General features: G+C 32.5%; 1 non-coding gene across 1 annotated transcript; it reads right to left on the bottom strand.

Moving 5' to 3' along the window:
• Positions 1–17,931: 17,931 nt before the first annotated feature.
• TRNAF-GAA (transfer RNA phenylalanine (anticodon GAA)) lies at positions 17,932–18,004 on the bottom strand. Its single transcript has one exon. It is a non-coding gene; the product is annotated as a tRNA-Phe (tRNA).
• Positions 18,005–18,207: the final 203 nt, after the last annotated feature.

The raw sequence follows: 18,207 nt of genomic DNA, 5'->3' as shown, positions 1-18,207 counted from the left end.
TGGAATGTTAGTGGGGAAAACCTCCGCTATAGTTTCCTGCTAGCAAGAACTAATAATGTTATGATCTTAACTATGTCCATCAGCAGTGTGTCTTGATCTCTGAAGAAACACAGCCAATTTTTTTCCATATCACAAAGGTCATATCATTTTCACTTTCATGACAATCACATCTATGTTGTGTAGTGGTGAGCACATTGTTAAATTGACATGCATGCCTCATTGGATGATTAGAATGTCTACATTGCTTGGAGGAGTGTTTCTCTGGCTATGCAAAAAGATGGCATTGCTCATCACAATAAGATAACTACATTCTTTCCATTCTAATTTGCCAATGTAGAGTGGGGTCATTTTATAATTTAATATTATTTACATCATTTGTAGGAATAGAGGAGAGCATAAAGAACAAAAAAATTAGAGCAAACAAAAAAACAAAGCAGACCACAAGAAAGACAAAATTTTTATATTTCAATCCATATTTTCATTCATCACTGAACTAATTACAAATGCCTCTTTTTATTGAGGTCTTTAGATTTTTCAATAAAAAGAGACATTTGTAATATTGAGTAATGCCTCGCCAAGAAACCCAAAAGGATATAACACTAAAACAAAGGAATAAAAGCAGAAATAGTGTTTTTCTAAACATTAAAGAACTTAAAGATGCGTTAAATTAAATATTGCAATAACATTTGCACAAGCGGAAGACTTAACTTAAACACCTAAAGGGTTTCCAACAAAGATTACTTGATTAATCCAATGAACATTAAGGATTATTAATCCAATTTGAGAATCATTAAACCTACTCATGATAAAATGATTACCACAAGGACATAGAAATTAAATTCCATAAGAGATTTAACTAGCATGATTGAATATATACATCTGACATTAGCTAAATTACATCATTAATCTACATCCATCATAATTCATATTACTGCATCTAAATGATAACTTCATACATGCAATAAGGTTAATATAATCTAAATTACATTATACATTTTAACCATAATGTCATTCATACATTCTAAATAAAAAGGAACCAAATGAACACATACACCATACAACACCAAAATTGATATCAGAGTTCACCCCTAATGGGCTATATCTCTAGGTCTGCTTCAAATGCACGACCCTTCTAATAAATAATAGGTGAAAAATATGTAAGGTTCACATCAATTACATCCTGCCATCAAGGTGTACGAAAATAGATAATACATATGACCACATGGGGTCCAAGAGATACATGAATGATCCAAGAAGAAGAAAGAGTATCCATCTGAAACATAGTATGGAGTAAATACAAGAGAACAACTAGAGCACCCGTGAAACTAAATACTCGCAGTCCATCATAAACATCCCATGGTCTAACATGAAAATTAGGTACTCTCAAAAGCATAAACAATTAGATAAGACTCCCTCAATAGTGCTCCAAGAAAAATCAACACAAGCTACACACTAGTGAACATAAGGGAAGAGTATCATCACACAGCTTGATATGGTTACCCTAGCAGACCTTCATAGGTCTCGGCCCCCATCCACTGGGTTACCCTGACAACCTCTCTCGAACCTCCAGCCCCATCCAAGTCTCATGTGGACCCAACACATCCTTTCATGAAGACAAGGTTGTTTGTTTGCCATTCTAGGCCTTCTCACTGCATCCTAAGTCTGTACTAGCACTCAACCCATGCATGAGGCACAATTATCTTACTTAGTGTTTTCATCTACCAAACCCCCTAATAAAATATTAAGTTATCACTTATTTAGACATACTTTCGATAGGTTACCCTGCTACCACTTTGGGCATGGTCCCCACTCGAAATCCACTCTCCCATATGACACTTAACCACAAATCAAATGAACTCCCAAAACCAAGGTATACACAAGAAATAGTATACGGAGTTAAAACCAATAGAAAACCACTTGGCCAAACAAGACCTTGCACACAGATAACCAACTGACGATCCTCTAACTAGAGAGATGACTGGTTACAATCAACCACATGACAACATTCAATACTCGAAATCAAGGACATGATCAGTTACAAATCAACCACATAAAACAACCAATGCTCGCAATTAGGGACTTGCCATTTTTTTGAAATCAAATGCGAATATCATAATTAAACATGTATTTTCATTAATCTATAATGACAATCATTTTTTCATTACATTTAATATCTGTCAACGAAGGTTCTCTAATTCAACTACATTTCAATTGCATTATAAAATAAATATCAATACTTCACAATAAATTTCAAACCAAAATCTCATTTATGCAATTATATTTATATGCTATACATATAAAAATATAATTTACTTTATATATTAATTAACCTAAAATTGATATTTATTTCTCAAAATAAAATAAGCAATTTTCATTTTTTTATATTTTTTTTTCAAAATAAAATATCTAATCAAATTTCTATTTTCCAAATGAGATATATGTTATCCATGCATATAAAAAAAAATACAAAACTAAATATTAATATATATATATATATATATATATTAATAAAATATTAATAATTAAAAAAAAAATTAAAAAATTAAAAATAAAATAGAAACTATTTTTTTATGCTTATTTTTTTTTGCTGCATAAAACAAAGGCCCACCCACATGGGACTTCCTTCCCCAAAGGAAGGCAGCTTCTATGGGGACCATGTTGTGGTCTCCACATATTTATTTAAGTACTCACAAAGTGTGTGAAACATGATGTGTTTAATGCTATTTTACTCATATAGAGGATATGAGTGGGGCCCCTTAATCTCAACTACTATCATATCATTTACCCTTTTGTTCCACCTTTCTTCAATTGCAATGGTACTCAATTTTTTTAGCAATCTTCTCTTTGTGTCTGCAATCTCTTCTTTGGTTTTCATGCTAACTTGTTATTGCTATAGCTGCTACACTTTTCAACATTCACAATATTTTTTGTTTAACCATTTTCAACTCTACTAATCTTTTCATGACTTTTGACTACTAGTTTTTTTGTTTCTTTCATCGACTCCTCTTTCTTTCTTGTGCTTCAATTTTTGTCAACTGTTGTGGGAGTTTCTTTAAACACGAGTCTTCAAAACATCATACAATCTATAGTTGTCTTTCTAGACAATGATTTTTTTTTACTCAAAACATTTTTCATTCCATATGAACATTCAAAATTCTTATGATTGCTAACATTCTTCACATATGAAAATTTGTATAAGCTTTTGAACATTCCTTTAGATTTTTGCCAAGTATATCCATTGATCTATCCACAATCCATGTTTATACAGTCTGCCATAGATTTTTTATTCCATTCTTTCTTCCAACACATCTTTTCAGAATGATTTCTTAAACCAAAAATTTTACATGGATGCAAATACCAACACATGTCTTTTGTGTGTACTCCTCTATTGTAATGGGAACACCTAATACAATGCCTTCCTTGGGTTGTTTTGCTGAACTAGTAGCATTATTTTATTTTCTTGTGACATATCCAAGACTCTCATACTTTGGTCTCATTAGAGGCTCAATAGGTTCTCTAATTCCTTGTTTCTTGTTTTCCTAATACTTTACCTTCATAACCTATTTTCTTCATGATTTTGAAACCAACATTCTTTTCAAACCATCCTTTGTTATCAATATCACAATTTGCAAAATTTGTATTTTCCGACATACTCTGCCCCTCAACCTCACATTCTTTACCAACAACAACTTCACACAAATTAATTGTTTGATCAAAAGAGAAAGACAAATCTCATGTCCCACATGAGACTTCACAAATAGATGGCTTCAATTTTAAACATTCATTCTCTTGTTTTAGTTTTGATATTTTCTCCTTCTGTAAACTATTTTCTTCTTCTACTTTCTTCAGTTTATCTTCTAAATCATCAAACAACTTTAATTTCTCCTCTAGGTTTTCATTTTCTCTTTTACTTTGTTCTTTTTTTTCAAGCTCACAATTCTCATCTAAAAGCTTACATTTTTCTAATTGTTTCTCTTTTAAAAGAAATATTATTTCTAAAATTTTATTTTTACACTCCTTCAATTATTCTTCCAAATCATTTGTTTTCTCTTTCTTTACTCTAACTGCTTTTCCCATTGACACATTTTTAATTTACCCTGCTTACACTTGATTATTTTTTCTAGAAAACTACCACACTTCTTGAACTCTTAAGGCAACTTCAATTTAAACAATAAAGACAAAAGAAAATACACCATAACAACATCTACTTAGGATATTTTGAGGCTATATTAATTTCATCCACAAACAACTTTAAGAAAAAAATTCTCTCCAAACACACCAAATTAAAAATTACATTTAAAATTGTTCCTCTTCGTGGCATTTTGTTGGCATTCATGTCAAAAGTGTTTTGTGGTGACTATATGTTTAAAGTGACTTATATGCTCGCGTTGATGTTTAAAAAGTAACTTGGCCTTATGATGTTCTCTAGGCACCAAGTTGTGTTTTTGGCCCTCCCCACGATGAAACTATTAGATGACAAATACTTTGCATTATATTATAGGCTTCTTGAATATAAAAATGCATATTTTCTACAGCGCTCATATTTCATTCATTCTTTCAGTGCTTGGTCTTCAAATTTGGGGTTTCGTCTACATGAAAAACAGAGGCAGTTGCAACAATTTACCTGTGCAGATTTAATGGCAGTTAATCTTAGTTTGATGGCATGGATTTTTGACATCTTTCTTCCAAATCTTCAGGTGTACATATTCCTTCTTCTTCTATTATTTGATGGTCCTTATCATAAATTGTTTAAGGAATGATTCAGTGGTTTTAAGTATGTTTATCATTTGTTATTAAAAAAAAAAAACCTAGTTGACATTTGTTGTAAATTTGATTTTTGGGTTCTTGCATTTAGTCATTGACCATTTGATGTTAAGTAAAATAAAGATAAATGGTTTTGTGTATAGGGCAGTTTCAGGAGACTTTCTTTTTAGTTTGTTACTACAACTATATGTTTGAGAAAAGAATGACAGTTTTAAGTTCTTATATGATTTCGGTTGTAGCAGTATTTGGTAACTATGATAATAGTTAAAGTTATCAGTTCCTTGAATATAGTTGATGCAGGAAACAAAATAATGCCTGTTCTTAAATGAAACCTATTTAATCATGAAGAGGCTTTTGTCTGGATTAGAAGAAAAAGAGTTATATTTATATGAGCATATCTTTTACTCAGTTGGCTATAACACATTTGTATAAAGTTTGTGCATAATGATATTGTGTATGTGAACAATTTTTTGTTGTTCTCTACATAATATTATGATGTATAATATTTCTTGTTGTATTTGGGATTTTTAGATCAGTTGCTTCAAACTCTTATAAGTTTAGAAGAAGTTATGAAACCAAATGGAGCTGAACTACTTTGAGAATATTGTTTAAGCCAGTGAGGCATGTACAAAAGACTACCAGTGAGGTAGCATTTTTAGTGAGACATTTGTACAAAGCATTTTAATAAGCCAGTGAGGCATTTAGCGAGTGGTTTTTTACCTAGAGGGTTTCCACTCAAGACAACTTTGTGTTCTCAATCTGTGTGTGTGCTTTATAGTTTATATTGACAAATTGTTATTAAAGTAATTTGCATTTAAGTTTTTTTGAATTTTATTTTTCATAAGAACTGATTCACTCCCCCTCTTAGTGCTTATTGTACTCCTACAATTGGTATTAGAACCAAACCCTTGCTAAGGGATTTCCTGGCAGGAGTACTTCTATGGCAAATCAAGAAGTTCTATCCACAACTAGGGCACTTTTGTTTAACGATACTAGTTATGCTTTCTGGAAATTTAGAATGCAAAGGCATATTATCTCTCTAGGTTATGATGTGTGGGTTGCAGTTGAAACTGCCTATATCTCTGCTACTGCCCCAAAAACCTCTCACAAGAAAAAGGCTTATGAATGTGATGCTAAGGCATCAAATGCTATATGTTGTTGTCTGTCAAGTGACGTGTTAGTTAAAGTTATGGATTGCAAAAATGCAAAAGCCATATGGGATAAACTATCTAGTATTTATGAAAGTGATGATAAAGTTAAAGAAGCAAAACTGCATTCAATAAGAGGTCTTGGTGAAACTCTGGAGGAAAAGGTTGTTGTTAAAAAGGTTCTAAGGTCTTTGACACCAAAGTATGGTTCCAAAGTCTCAGCTCTAGAAGGAAGAGACTTAAATAAACTTACTATAGATGAAATGCATGGTGTTTCAACTGCTTATGAAATGAGAATAAGTGAAGACATTCAACCTAGTAAAGAAATTGCACTCAAAACTCAGAAAAAAGATAATGATCAGAGTTAGATAAACCTGATGATGAAATAGTCTTTGTTAGTAGACTTAAAAGAGGATCAGGTAGATATAGAGGAAAAATGCCTTTCAAATGTTTTGATTGTGGTAAAATTGGCCACTATGCTGCTCAATGTCCTAGGAAAGAAGAAACTAGTGAAGATGGGGACAATAGAAAGTTAGGAAAGAAAAAACTTTTTCAAAACAAAAAGAAAACCTTCTTTAAGAAAAAGAGCTTCTATGCAGATGTCAAAGATAGTTGTTCAGGTGAATCTCTTGTAGGAGATGAAACCTTGTTTATGGTTATTTTATCTCCAAATGTGACTCAGGAGGACACTCCTTTTGAGCATTCTGAATCAAAAATTGACCTAGAAGGAGAACTGAAATGTGCCCTCAAAGAAATCAGAAGATTGAGAAAAGAATCTATTACTCTAAAGGATCAATATAAAAGTGTTAATGAGTGCATGTCTAGTTTAACTCTTCAATTAGAAGAAAATAAAAGGATTCTTGAAGTTACTCAAGGGAAATTGAGTGATAAGGAAAAAGAATGTCTCTCTTTAGAAGAAAAGGTTGTCTTTCTTCAAGAAAACTTAAAACAAAGTGCAAGCAATGGGAATTGTTCTGTCCCAACGAACAATGTTAATGATTGCAAAGGAAAAGGCATTTGTCAAGCTGTTGAAGGAGAATCCTCAAGTAATGTTGCTATCAACAAGACTGCTAAAAGAACTAGTAAGTTTCTGATACATGGATTTCATTTCTTTGGATATTGTTTTAACTGTCAGCAATATGGGCATAAAGCAAATACTTGTAGAGTTATGTCTATAAGAAGGTCCAATTTTGTAAATCAAAGTTTATACAACTTTCTTAGCACTGTAAAAACATGGGACACATTGCAGCCTTTTGTAACCCGGGTGCTTTTCAACAAGTTTGTAAATATGTCCAACTAGATAAGTCTAGAATGATTTGGAAACCCAAAAAGAAGATAGAAGCTTTAGTTGTTCAAACTTCTTTACAGTCTATCAAAAAGAATCACTGGGTTGTGGATAGTGGATGTTCACATCATATGACTAGAGACAAAAATAAGTTTGTTGTTTTTGAAAACTATTCAGGAGGATCTGTCAGGTTTGGGAATTATCATTGTATTCCTGTTATAAGCAAAGGAACTATTTTGTTGGATAATGATACTCCTTTGAATGATGTATATTATCTAGAAGGTCTGGCTCACAATCTTCTCAGTGTAAGTTAGATCTGTGATAATGGATTTAATGTAATTTTTGATACTAATGGCTGTGAAATCAAAAAGAAATTAGGTAAAACTATTGCAGCTGGGTTTAGAACTAGTGGAAACATATACAATCTTCATGAACATACTAGCTATAAAGAATCAAATGTATGTTTTATGAGTCAAATTGATGAAGTCAAAATTTGGCATAAAAGGTTAGGACACATAAATTATGACAATTTGATTAAGATCAGTAAAAATCAGAATGTCAGAGAGCTGCCTTTCCTTTCAAAACCAGACAATATTATTTGCAAAGAGTGTCAAGAAGGAAAAAAAACAAGAGTGAGTCACAAACCTGAGGAATATTCATCTACCAAACCTTTGCAATTAATTCATACTGATTTATGTGGACCTACAAGGACAAAATCTTTGAACAATGAAAAATATTTTATGTTGTTTATAGATGACTACACAAGGATGACTTGGGTGACATTTCAGAAACACAAGGCATAAGCTTTTAGTAGGTTCAAAGTGTTTAAAAAAATGGTTGAAAGTGAATCAGATTTAACTATAAAATGTCTTAGGTCAGACAAAGGGGGAGGATATACTTTGTAGGAATTTATTGAGTATTGTGAAGAAAATGGTATAAAAAGGCAATACTCAGCTTCCAGAACACCTCAACAAAATGGTGTTGCTGAAAGGAAAAACAGGACTGTAAAGGAGATAGCACGAACTATGTTGCAAGATACTGGAAAGAGGCAACACCATTTTGAACCGAGTTCAATTGAGAGTAAATACCAAATACACTCCCTATGAACTATGGTATGGTAGGATAGCTAATGTGGGTTATTTCAAGAACTATGGTATGGTAGGATAGCTAATGTGGGTTATTTCAAGATTTTTGGCAGTAAATGTTATATTAAGAGAGACAATGATAGCATGAGTAGTTTTGAATCAAGATGTGATGAGGGTATATTCTTAGGATATTCCACTCATAGCAAGGCTTACAAATGTTGTAATAAAAGGCTAAAAAGAGTTATTGAAAGTGCTAATGTAAAAGTTGATGAAACTAATCATACTCTTGATAAAAGATCTGATGAAAACATAGTTGAAATTGCATCTAACTATGAACATAAAACTAAAAATGAACATCAACAAGCAATCAAAACAAAGACTGCTGAAAATAATGAACAAGATCAGTCAAATGGTAATGCTGAAAATTTGTCCTTTACACCAATTAGATCAACAAAGTTGTTGTTTAAAAATCATCCTCAAGAACAAATAATTGGGGATACATCTTCTGGAATGATAACCAGAAGAAAGGCTGCAAACACCAATAATCAGGTTTACTTATGTTTATTGTCTCAGGTTGAGCCAAAAAATTATATAGATGCTAGTAAAGATAGTTTTTGGATTAAAGCTATGAATGAGGAACTTGATCAGATTGAAAAGTACAAGACCTGATATAATGCATTTGATTTGTTTAGTCTTCAAGTTTCAATCAACACCTAAAATATCTCATTTAAATGCTGTTAAAAGAATCATGAAGTATATTTCTGGAACTCTTGATTTTGGTTTATGGTATCCAAGGCATAATGATTTTACCTTAATAGCCTATACTGATGTTGACTATGCCGGTTGTCTTGATGACAGAAAAAGAACTTTTGGGGGTGCATTCTTTCTTGGTGGAAGATTAGTTGCTTGGAACACTAAGAAACAAAATTCAGTTTCCTTATCCATTGTTGAGGCAGAATACATTGTTGCAGCAACTTGTTGTACTTAGGTACTCTAGATGATTCAAACATTACAAGATGTCTATATTGATGTTCTTAAACCAGTATCCATTTTCTGTGACAATTTCAGTGCTATAGATATTTCCAAAAATCTTGTTCAACATTCCTAAACTAAGCATATTGACATACAATATCATTTTCTTCGTGAAAGGGTTTTTGCCAATGATGTGACTTTACAGTATGTGTCCTCAACTAATCAGGTGGCTAACATCTTTACCAAAGATTTACGAAAAGCCACTTTTGAATTTCTCAGTGGAAAACTTGGTATTTTTCCTCTCAGTTTTCTTCAGTAACCGTGATGTCTCCTTCATGGAGTAAGGGGGAGTTTTTTTGTGATGACTATTTTTTCCCATGGCATTTTGTGGCATTTCTAGATCTCTCACATACATCACTCATATACTTATGTTGCATTCTTGTATCTATGATATTCTTATGCACCATTTGTGTTTGTGAGCATTTTCTTTCTTTCCTTCTCCTTTGGCATTGCTATCAAAAGGGGGAGAATAGAGAAGAGAAGAGTAATAAACTCAGTAAATGCTTGTGACAGTTATTAAACACTTGAGAACACGTGTGACAATTTTTAAACTCAGTAAACACTTGTGACAGTTATTAAACACTTGAGAACACTTGTGACAATTTTTAAATACTTGAGATAGTTTTTGAGCAGGGATCAATGATAGTTACAGTATTTTGACCAATAGTCATGATAGTGAACGATAGTTAAAGTATTTTGATAGACAGTTTTGTGCAAGGATGATAGTTTGAAATTTTCTCATTTTGACACCAATGCCACAGGGGGAGTTTGTTCCTCTCTGCGGCCTTTTGTTGGCATTCTTGTCAAAAGTGTGTTGTGGTGACAATATGTTTAAAGTGATAGATAACATGTTGTTAAGTCACTTAATATGACTTATATGCTCACATTGATGTTTAGAAACTAACTTGGCCTTATGATGTTCTCTAGGCATCAAGTTGTGTTTTTGGCCCTCCGCATGGTGAAACTATTACATGACAAATACTTTGCATTATATTATATCCGTCAGTGGTTTTAGGGCTTCTTGAATATAACGATGCATATTTGCTAAAGCGCTCATATTTCATTCATTCTTTCAGTGCTTGGTCTTCACATTTGGGGTTTCATCTGCATGAAAAATAGAGGCAGTTGCAATGGTTTACCTATGCAGATTTAATGGCAGTTAAACTCAGTTTGATGGCATGGATTTTTGACATCTTTCTTTCAAATCTTCAGGTGTATCTATTCCTTCTTCTTCTGTTATTTGACGGTCCTTATCATAAATTGTTTAAGAAAAAAACTAAAGTGATTAAGGAACGATTCAATGGTTTTCAGTATTTTTATCATTTGTTATTAAAAATAAAACCCAGTTGACATTCGTTGTAAATTTGGTTTTTGGGTTCTTGCATTTAGTCATTGACCATTTGATGTTAAGTAAAATAAAGATAAATGGTTTTGTGTATACGACAGTTTTAGGGGACTTTCTTTTTAGTTTGTTTCTACAGCTATATGTTTGAGAAAAGAATGACAGTTTTCTATTCTTATATGATTTCGATTGTAGCAGTATTTGGTAACTGTGATAATAGTTACAGTTATCAGTTCCTTGAATACAGTTGATGCAGGAAACAAAAGAATGTGTCTTCTTCAATGAAACTTATTTTATCATGAAGAGGCTTTTGTCTGGATTAGAAGAAAAAGAGTTATATTTATATGAGCATATCTTTTACTCAGTTGGCTGTAACACATTTGTATAAAGTTTGTGCATAATGATATTGTGTATGTGAACAATTTTTTGTTGTTCTCTACATAATATTATGATGTATAATCTTTCTTGCTATATTTGGGATTTTTAGATCAGTTGCTTCAAACTCTTATAAGTTTAGAAGAAGTTATGAAATGAAACAGAGCTAAATCTTTGTATGTATTGGAGCTACTTTGAGAATATTGTTTAAGGTAGCATTGTCAGTGAGACATTCATTTCAGTCTATGAGACATTTGTACAAAGCATTTTAATAAGCCAGTGAGGCATTTAGCGAGTGGTTTTTTACTAGAAGATTTCTACTCATGACAACTTTGTGTTCTCAATCTATGTGTGTGCTTTACAGTTTATATTGATAGATTGTTATTAAAGTAATTTGCATTTAAATTCTTTTGAATTTTATTTTTGATAAGCACTGATTCACCCCCCTTTTGAGTGCTTATTGTACTCCTAAAAAACAACAAGCCTTTCTTCAGACATTAGATCTCTTTATACACTTGACAACAACAAATAGAAATTTGCAAATAGAGTGAACTCTTTTACAAATTCTCTCCCCTATAGTCATTTCCCAAAATCGAAACATAACTCAAATTTGTTTTACAAATTCTTTGAGGCTTGAGGCTTTTCTTATTCTATCGTTTCCTTTTCACTTTGACTTTCACAACTGCTGCGCTGATTCATTGTTGGCTGACTTTTCTTTCGAAGCATAATGACTGCAACTCTCACTTTTCTAGTGGGCTTTGATTTTTGCTGACATCAGTAATCGATCTCCCTTATTTGCAGCTTCAGGTGCCCAAAACTCTGCGTTTCTGCTTCTGTTGAATTGTCTTCTCAATCCTCACAATGTTCTTTTGCTTATCGTTGGCTGTATTTCCTTGCTTGATTCAACAACCAGCTACCTTGTTACAAAACTATGATTTGATTTCCATCAACTGTCTTTATCCTTTAATCAACAACTTAGCCGCTACATTTCCTCTTCTATCTTGGATGGCTTTTCTTTGGCAAATTTCTCAGCTGTGTCTTTTTCTTTTACTCCAACAATCTCTTGTCCGTTCTTCTTGGACAACATCTAAATCTCTTCTTCAGGCAGCTTACAAGAATCCTCTATGTGTCAGCTGTCTTTTTTTCTTTTACTCCAACAATCTCTTGTCCGTTCTTCAGGCAGCTTACAAGAATCCTCTATGTCTTCAGCTTAATGCACCTTCTGCAGTATTAACTCTGAGATACTTGACTCGAGATTTTCACCATTAGCTCTGATACCAGATGTAAAAAAAAATAGAGCGAACAGAAAAACAAACCAGACCACAAGAAAGACAAATTTTTTATTTTTCAATCCATATTTTCATTCATCACTGAACTAATTACAAATGCCTCTTTTTATTGAGGTCTTTAGATTTTTCTGGAGGCTAGAGGTAGCTAGAAGAAACTTCCAGGATTCTACATAAAATATTGATTTTTAAAGTACCCACAAAGTGTGTGAAACATGACTTATGTTTAATGCTTAGATATTTTACTCATACGGAAGATATGAATGGAGTCGGTGAGAGTCTTGTTCAAGGCGGCCTTAACTCGCTAGGATGTATTTATAATTTATAGCAAATCTTTCTCAGTAGAAAAGAGAGATGGACAACGATTGTCATGTACGAAACATCGGCGCAAGTATTTCGTGGGGTCATGAGAGTGCAGATCTTACTGGCTCTCGCTATTCTATTTTATTATTAATTTTTTTTTTTCTTGTTAATGGTGGCCCGTGTGTTAACGGTGAGGGTCCTCTAAATCTATGTAGTAACTGGTTTGAACCTTATGATTTAAAATATTTATAACTAAGATCATCCTAGTGTATGTTGTAACTCATAAATTTTAAAATATGATTAAAATTTTAAGATCATCCTATTGTACGTTGTAACTAAGATCATCCTATTGCTCGTTCTTCCCTCGTGGTACATTATTTATTTTTGTTCCTGGCAAGATGTATTCATACGACCATTACAATAATTTAAAATAATCATGGTTCGTTGACAACTTATTTCAACAGAGAGAATGCAATTCCCTTTTCTTCTTCATTTGTACTTATGGCAAGCAGAAAGAACTAATATTCTCTTGAACATAAATGATAGCTATTAACAGTAGTTGCATTCTGTACTTCTTGTGTTTTACACACGAATATACTTTCTTAAAATAAGGGAAACATATCAAATTTTTTTCAATAGCAAATCACTGATGGAGCTGCAGTAATACCAATAATGCACGGGAAACATATCAATTTTTTTTCAACAGTATAATCCCAATCACTGATGGAGTTGCAGTAATCGGTACTGCAATAGAAAATTCAATTTTTTTCCTTTTTGAACAATACAATCCCAATCACTGATGGAGTTGCAGTAATCGGTATTAATATGCTGCAGTCACTTATTCATGAATTATACTTATTATTAACAGAAGCACGGGATTAATTACTATCATTTATGCACCAAATTATATATGTGTTTAGGCAATGAAAAAAACAGATAGTAGAAGCAAACAACAGTTTCTTTCTTTCTAAGGTTGAGCAGCAACAGTTGTTTATTTTCAATATAAGAGTTTATTTTCTTTGTAAAGGCAACAGGTGATCTTTTTTAAGTATGGTTTTTCTGTAAGAGAAGATGATTCTGTGTTTTGTAGGTGGTGGCTTTGTTTTTCTAATAAGAGTTGAGAAGTTTTGTAACTCTTTGAGTGCTACTTTTTTTATTGATCAAATGAGTTTGTTTATCAGTTAGTTATTTGCATTTGCTATCCCCCTTATGTTTTACCTTCATCTAGTATGATTAGCACAAGTCTTACAAATCCCTAGATTCCCAAATAAAATGGAAAATATTATGAATACTGATCAATTTCAATGATCAAGATATATGAGAGATTGTAGAGAATGAACTTGTTGAATCTGAAGATGCAACAACATATGAAGCACTACATCATGCACATAAGGATTTGCTAAAGGATAACAGAAAAATGGATTCAAAGGCTCTTTTATACATTCATCATGCAATACGTGAAAGCATCTTTCCAAGAGTTTCAAAAGAAAGAAAATCAAAGCAAGTGTGGAGCATCCTTGAAATTGCATACCAAGGTATGAATAAAGTGAAAACTGGAAAATTACACATTTTAAGAATAAATTTTGAAATCGTATGTATGATGAAATTTGAGTTACTCAAGTTAATGGATTTGTTAATCAAATTAGCTCTCATGGTGATATTCTTGAAGATAGAAGAATAATTGAAAAGATTATAAGGAGCCTACCTACAAAGCTCGAATCAACTGTTAGGGTATAGAAGAAAAAAAAAATCTTTCTCAGTTTTCTATAGACGAACCCCATAAAAAAAATCTGTCTCAATTTTCTATAGACGAACCCCATGCCTCTTTTATTTCTCATGAGCATAATTTTAGTCATTCGTCTAACTCTTCCTTGGAGCTTTCTTCTAATTCACAATTTTTAGTTAGTTATCATAGAAGAAAAGGAAGATCTAACTTCATATGTAAAGGAATAAATTCATACAGAGGTGGAAGAAATAGCCCAAGCAATCCAAGTGTAAGAGGTAGTGATCAGATTCCAAGTTAAAATTAATTTCAAACTCAAAGGTATGAAAATTCCCAAGTTTAGGGCCAATATTGTAAAAGATATGGTCATTATGCAAATGATTGCAGAAAAAGCCAATTTGATTTCAACAAACAAATTGCAATTTTTTCTAAAGAAAATCAGAATGAAAGTAGCATGTTCCAAGCATGTAATCTTTCTAAAGAGACTCTAAATATGTTTGGTTTCTAGATTTAGACTGTAGTAATCATATGATATGGAATTTATAAATGTTTTCTAGTTTGGATAAGTCAATCAAATCATATGTTACTTTGGGAAATGATAATAAAGCTTCAGTTGTTGAAAAATTAGATGCCCATGATGAAGCTAGCTAAGATTCACAACCAAGCAATAACCAACCACACAAAAGAGAATTTTGCAGTTGAGTAATGAACACCAAATGAGATTGAAAAGAAAGTCTTGAGATTAACCTACAACGAATTATTATGAATTGATATGATACAATGTACAAATGAGCCTTCTTATATAGACAAGAGGCTAGACAATTAAGAGCATAGGTAATCCTATGTGGCTCAATGAGATGAGAGAGTAGGTAGGAGTAGCTACAACTACCCTTTAACAAGATTAAATGCATAAAACTAACTCATCTCTATCTAGAATGACACTAAGATAACTAACATGGATAATATTAAATGATTGTGTCTTGTGACAACTAAGCTATTCTAAGTAAACATAACATGTGTGAATAGGTGTTAACCAATAACTAGTTAGGACATATCATTATTCACAACAATACCCCCCTTTAAATGCAACTTAGGGAGAAAAATTATTATGTAAATGATGCAAGACTAATATGTAGATGCAATATATGAGTCCTAACAAATAGTCCATGTTAGGTACTTAGGCACAACTAATCATGCAACTAATCTCTCACAAACAAAGAAAAGGAGAAAACATCATGGGACAAAACTCCTCACCAAAAAAGAGATGAAAATATACACACATGAAGGAGGAGAGATATGTGGAGGACTCAAATCAATACCCCCCAAGAAGTACATCCAACAGGAGAATCCAATCAGTAACCCACCCCATAGGAGATAAAGTGAGAGACTATGTAGAGCCCCCATAATGAATAATTGCCTACAAGAATGGTAAGTGTCTAAAGACAAAACATGATCCAACACTTACAATCCAGTTGTCTCCCCTTAGGAAGAAACAAAACCATATATATATATATATGTGTGTGTGTGTGTGTGTGTGTGTGTGTGTTTGTGTGTGCAGGGATGGTTCCCATTCTGAATATGCAAAGGAAGATGGAAACATGAAGAATGAAGATGACATCTTTGAAAACTACTTTTGTGTCTCTTTGTCCATCAAGGATGATGATGTCACAATTCATTCAAGCACATACCCAAACAAACAAGAAAGTGACAAGATGGAACTATGCGAAAACTAATATGGAAAAAAATCCAAAAGACGAATATGCAGTATTTCCTCCAACCAAATGGGAAAGACAATGATAGTCCTGCTAGTCAGGAATGATGAAAGTCCTAGTCAATGATCTAAAGAAGATTTAGGAACCTCGGAAGAAAATTCAACTGAAGTGGAAAAAACCTTCAATCGATCATAACTAATGTTCCTAAGGGCATGAGTGACAATCAATGCATAATCCTCTTCTTTGTAATCAAAATATTTGTCCTTATGTTTGAGAGGAGATAAAATTGATGAAGAAAAAACATAAATGTTATGCAGCTTGAATAATTGTCACAACTCATGAATTTTCTTTTCAAACAATTCAATCCTTAAATCTTTTATGATATACAAAAGCACAAAAGAATGAATTTTCAACAGATAGCCCCCAGAATAGACTTTACAATTCTCAAATGTCAAATTTTCCAAGTGAACAGACAATTACAACTATGACAAATTGAAAAATAACTTATTAAGATGGAATAAAGAACTTGAATTGGACGAACTTAGCTGGTGGGAGGTGGTCGATGATGATTGACCAACATTGAAATTTGTCAATTTTGATGAATTGTTGGTCATTAAAACACTCCTCCAAGTATTCGCAGCCTTAAAGGAAAATATCTCAGTCCCATCAACAATTTCGTTACCAAAAAATTATATCTGATATAAGTCACAGCTTGTGTGATAATAATAATCACTGGTAGGGTAGGAAGTTAAATTGCTACCAAGTTGAATATATGGTAGAGTAAAAATATTATGTCTCTCCACAATAGAAATGTATGATTGAAAGAAACGGACTCTATTGCCAAGTCAATATTGAAAGTATTTAGCTGGAATGATGAAGTTTGTCCCCTTTTCTCTCCACAAAAATCATGTGTAAGATGACATGGTTTCTAATAATGTTATTTCTTCACCATCTCTGAAGAAGCAAGGCTAATTTTTATCCACATCTCAACCAAGCAAACGTTTGGATTTGCCACAAGGGCATGATCAGTGGTTTGTGTGGAGCGAATGATTTTTTCCATGATTTGGCAAAACAATTAGCTCTCTTTCCACATGAGTTTGAAAACTCAACTTAATTTTGGATGGGGGAATTTTGGAAGATGGTTCTTGTGACTTTGTGACATAGTGACAATACATATTTAGAAAATATCAAAATGTTCCCAAAAAAAAATCCTCCTTCATTTGGTGTTAGTATTTAGAATTTATATGGACAAATCCTCCTTCACTTAGTATCTATTATATGAATGCCTTTCTTTTGATGTTTTATAAAAAATATAAATTATAAAAAAAAAAATATTATTAAAAAATTATATAAAATCTTCTACATTTAAATTTATTTAATAGTTTTAATCATGGAAATGGAGGAAACTCGGGCAACATAGACATCACCTTTCTTTCGGTAACTATGGGTTCAGTTTTTTTTTTCTTCCATCTATTTAGAAAAGTTACAAATGCAGAAAAGTTACAAATGCAGAAAAGAGTGTCATTCATACAAACTTCCCTTTCCTCTTGGTTTTCCTTTCTTAGTCGATGAGATATGCAAACATTTCTGTGATAAGTTTTCATCGTTTGTCTTATATCACCATATATACAACTGTTCCAATAATCACAATGTTCCAATAATCATATAAAGTAAAATTCTGCACTGAACTTAAACCAAAAAAAAAAAAATTCATTAATTTTGTGTGAATAATAATTTCTAATATAGTAACGCTAATTCATTAATTCATCACCTGCAATTTACTTTTAATCTCATAATGTAGTAACGCTAATCAGTCGAAAGTAAAAACATGCCATTTTATTTTTAAAAACCTAAATTTCATGCACGACGGCTTGAATGCGGTGAGCGTGGATCGAACACGCGACCTTCAGATCTTCAGTCTAACGCTCTCCCAACTGAGCTATCCCCGCATGAATGAAAGTTGCGGAGGTGCAGTGATGAGGCTCACATATTGCTTTACTTAAGTAAAGCAAGGTGAATGGAGATATATATAAATTCCTCTTTCTGTAAATTAGCACTAATGTTTGTTGTGCGAAGCTCTAGTTTTCTGCAAATAACACTACCTCGTATGAACAATAAAAAGAGTTATTATTAGTGTCTTCTTCGCATTCAT

Source organism: Cryptomeria japonica, chromosome 3 (genome assembly GCF_030272615.1).
Source record: "Cryptomeria japonica chromosome 3, Sugi_1.0, whole genome shotgun sequence".
Lineage (NCBI taxonomy): Eukaryota > Viridiplantae > Streptophyta > Pinopsida > Cupressales > Cupressaceae > Cryptomeria > Cryptomeria japonica.
The sequence above is the reverse complement of the archived record's forward strand: the minus strand, read 5'-3'. Positions and strand labels throughout refer to the sequence as shown.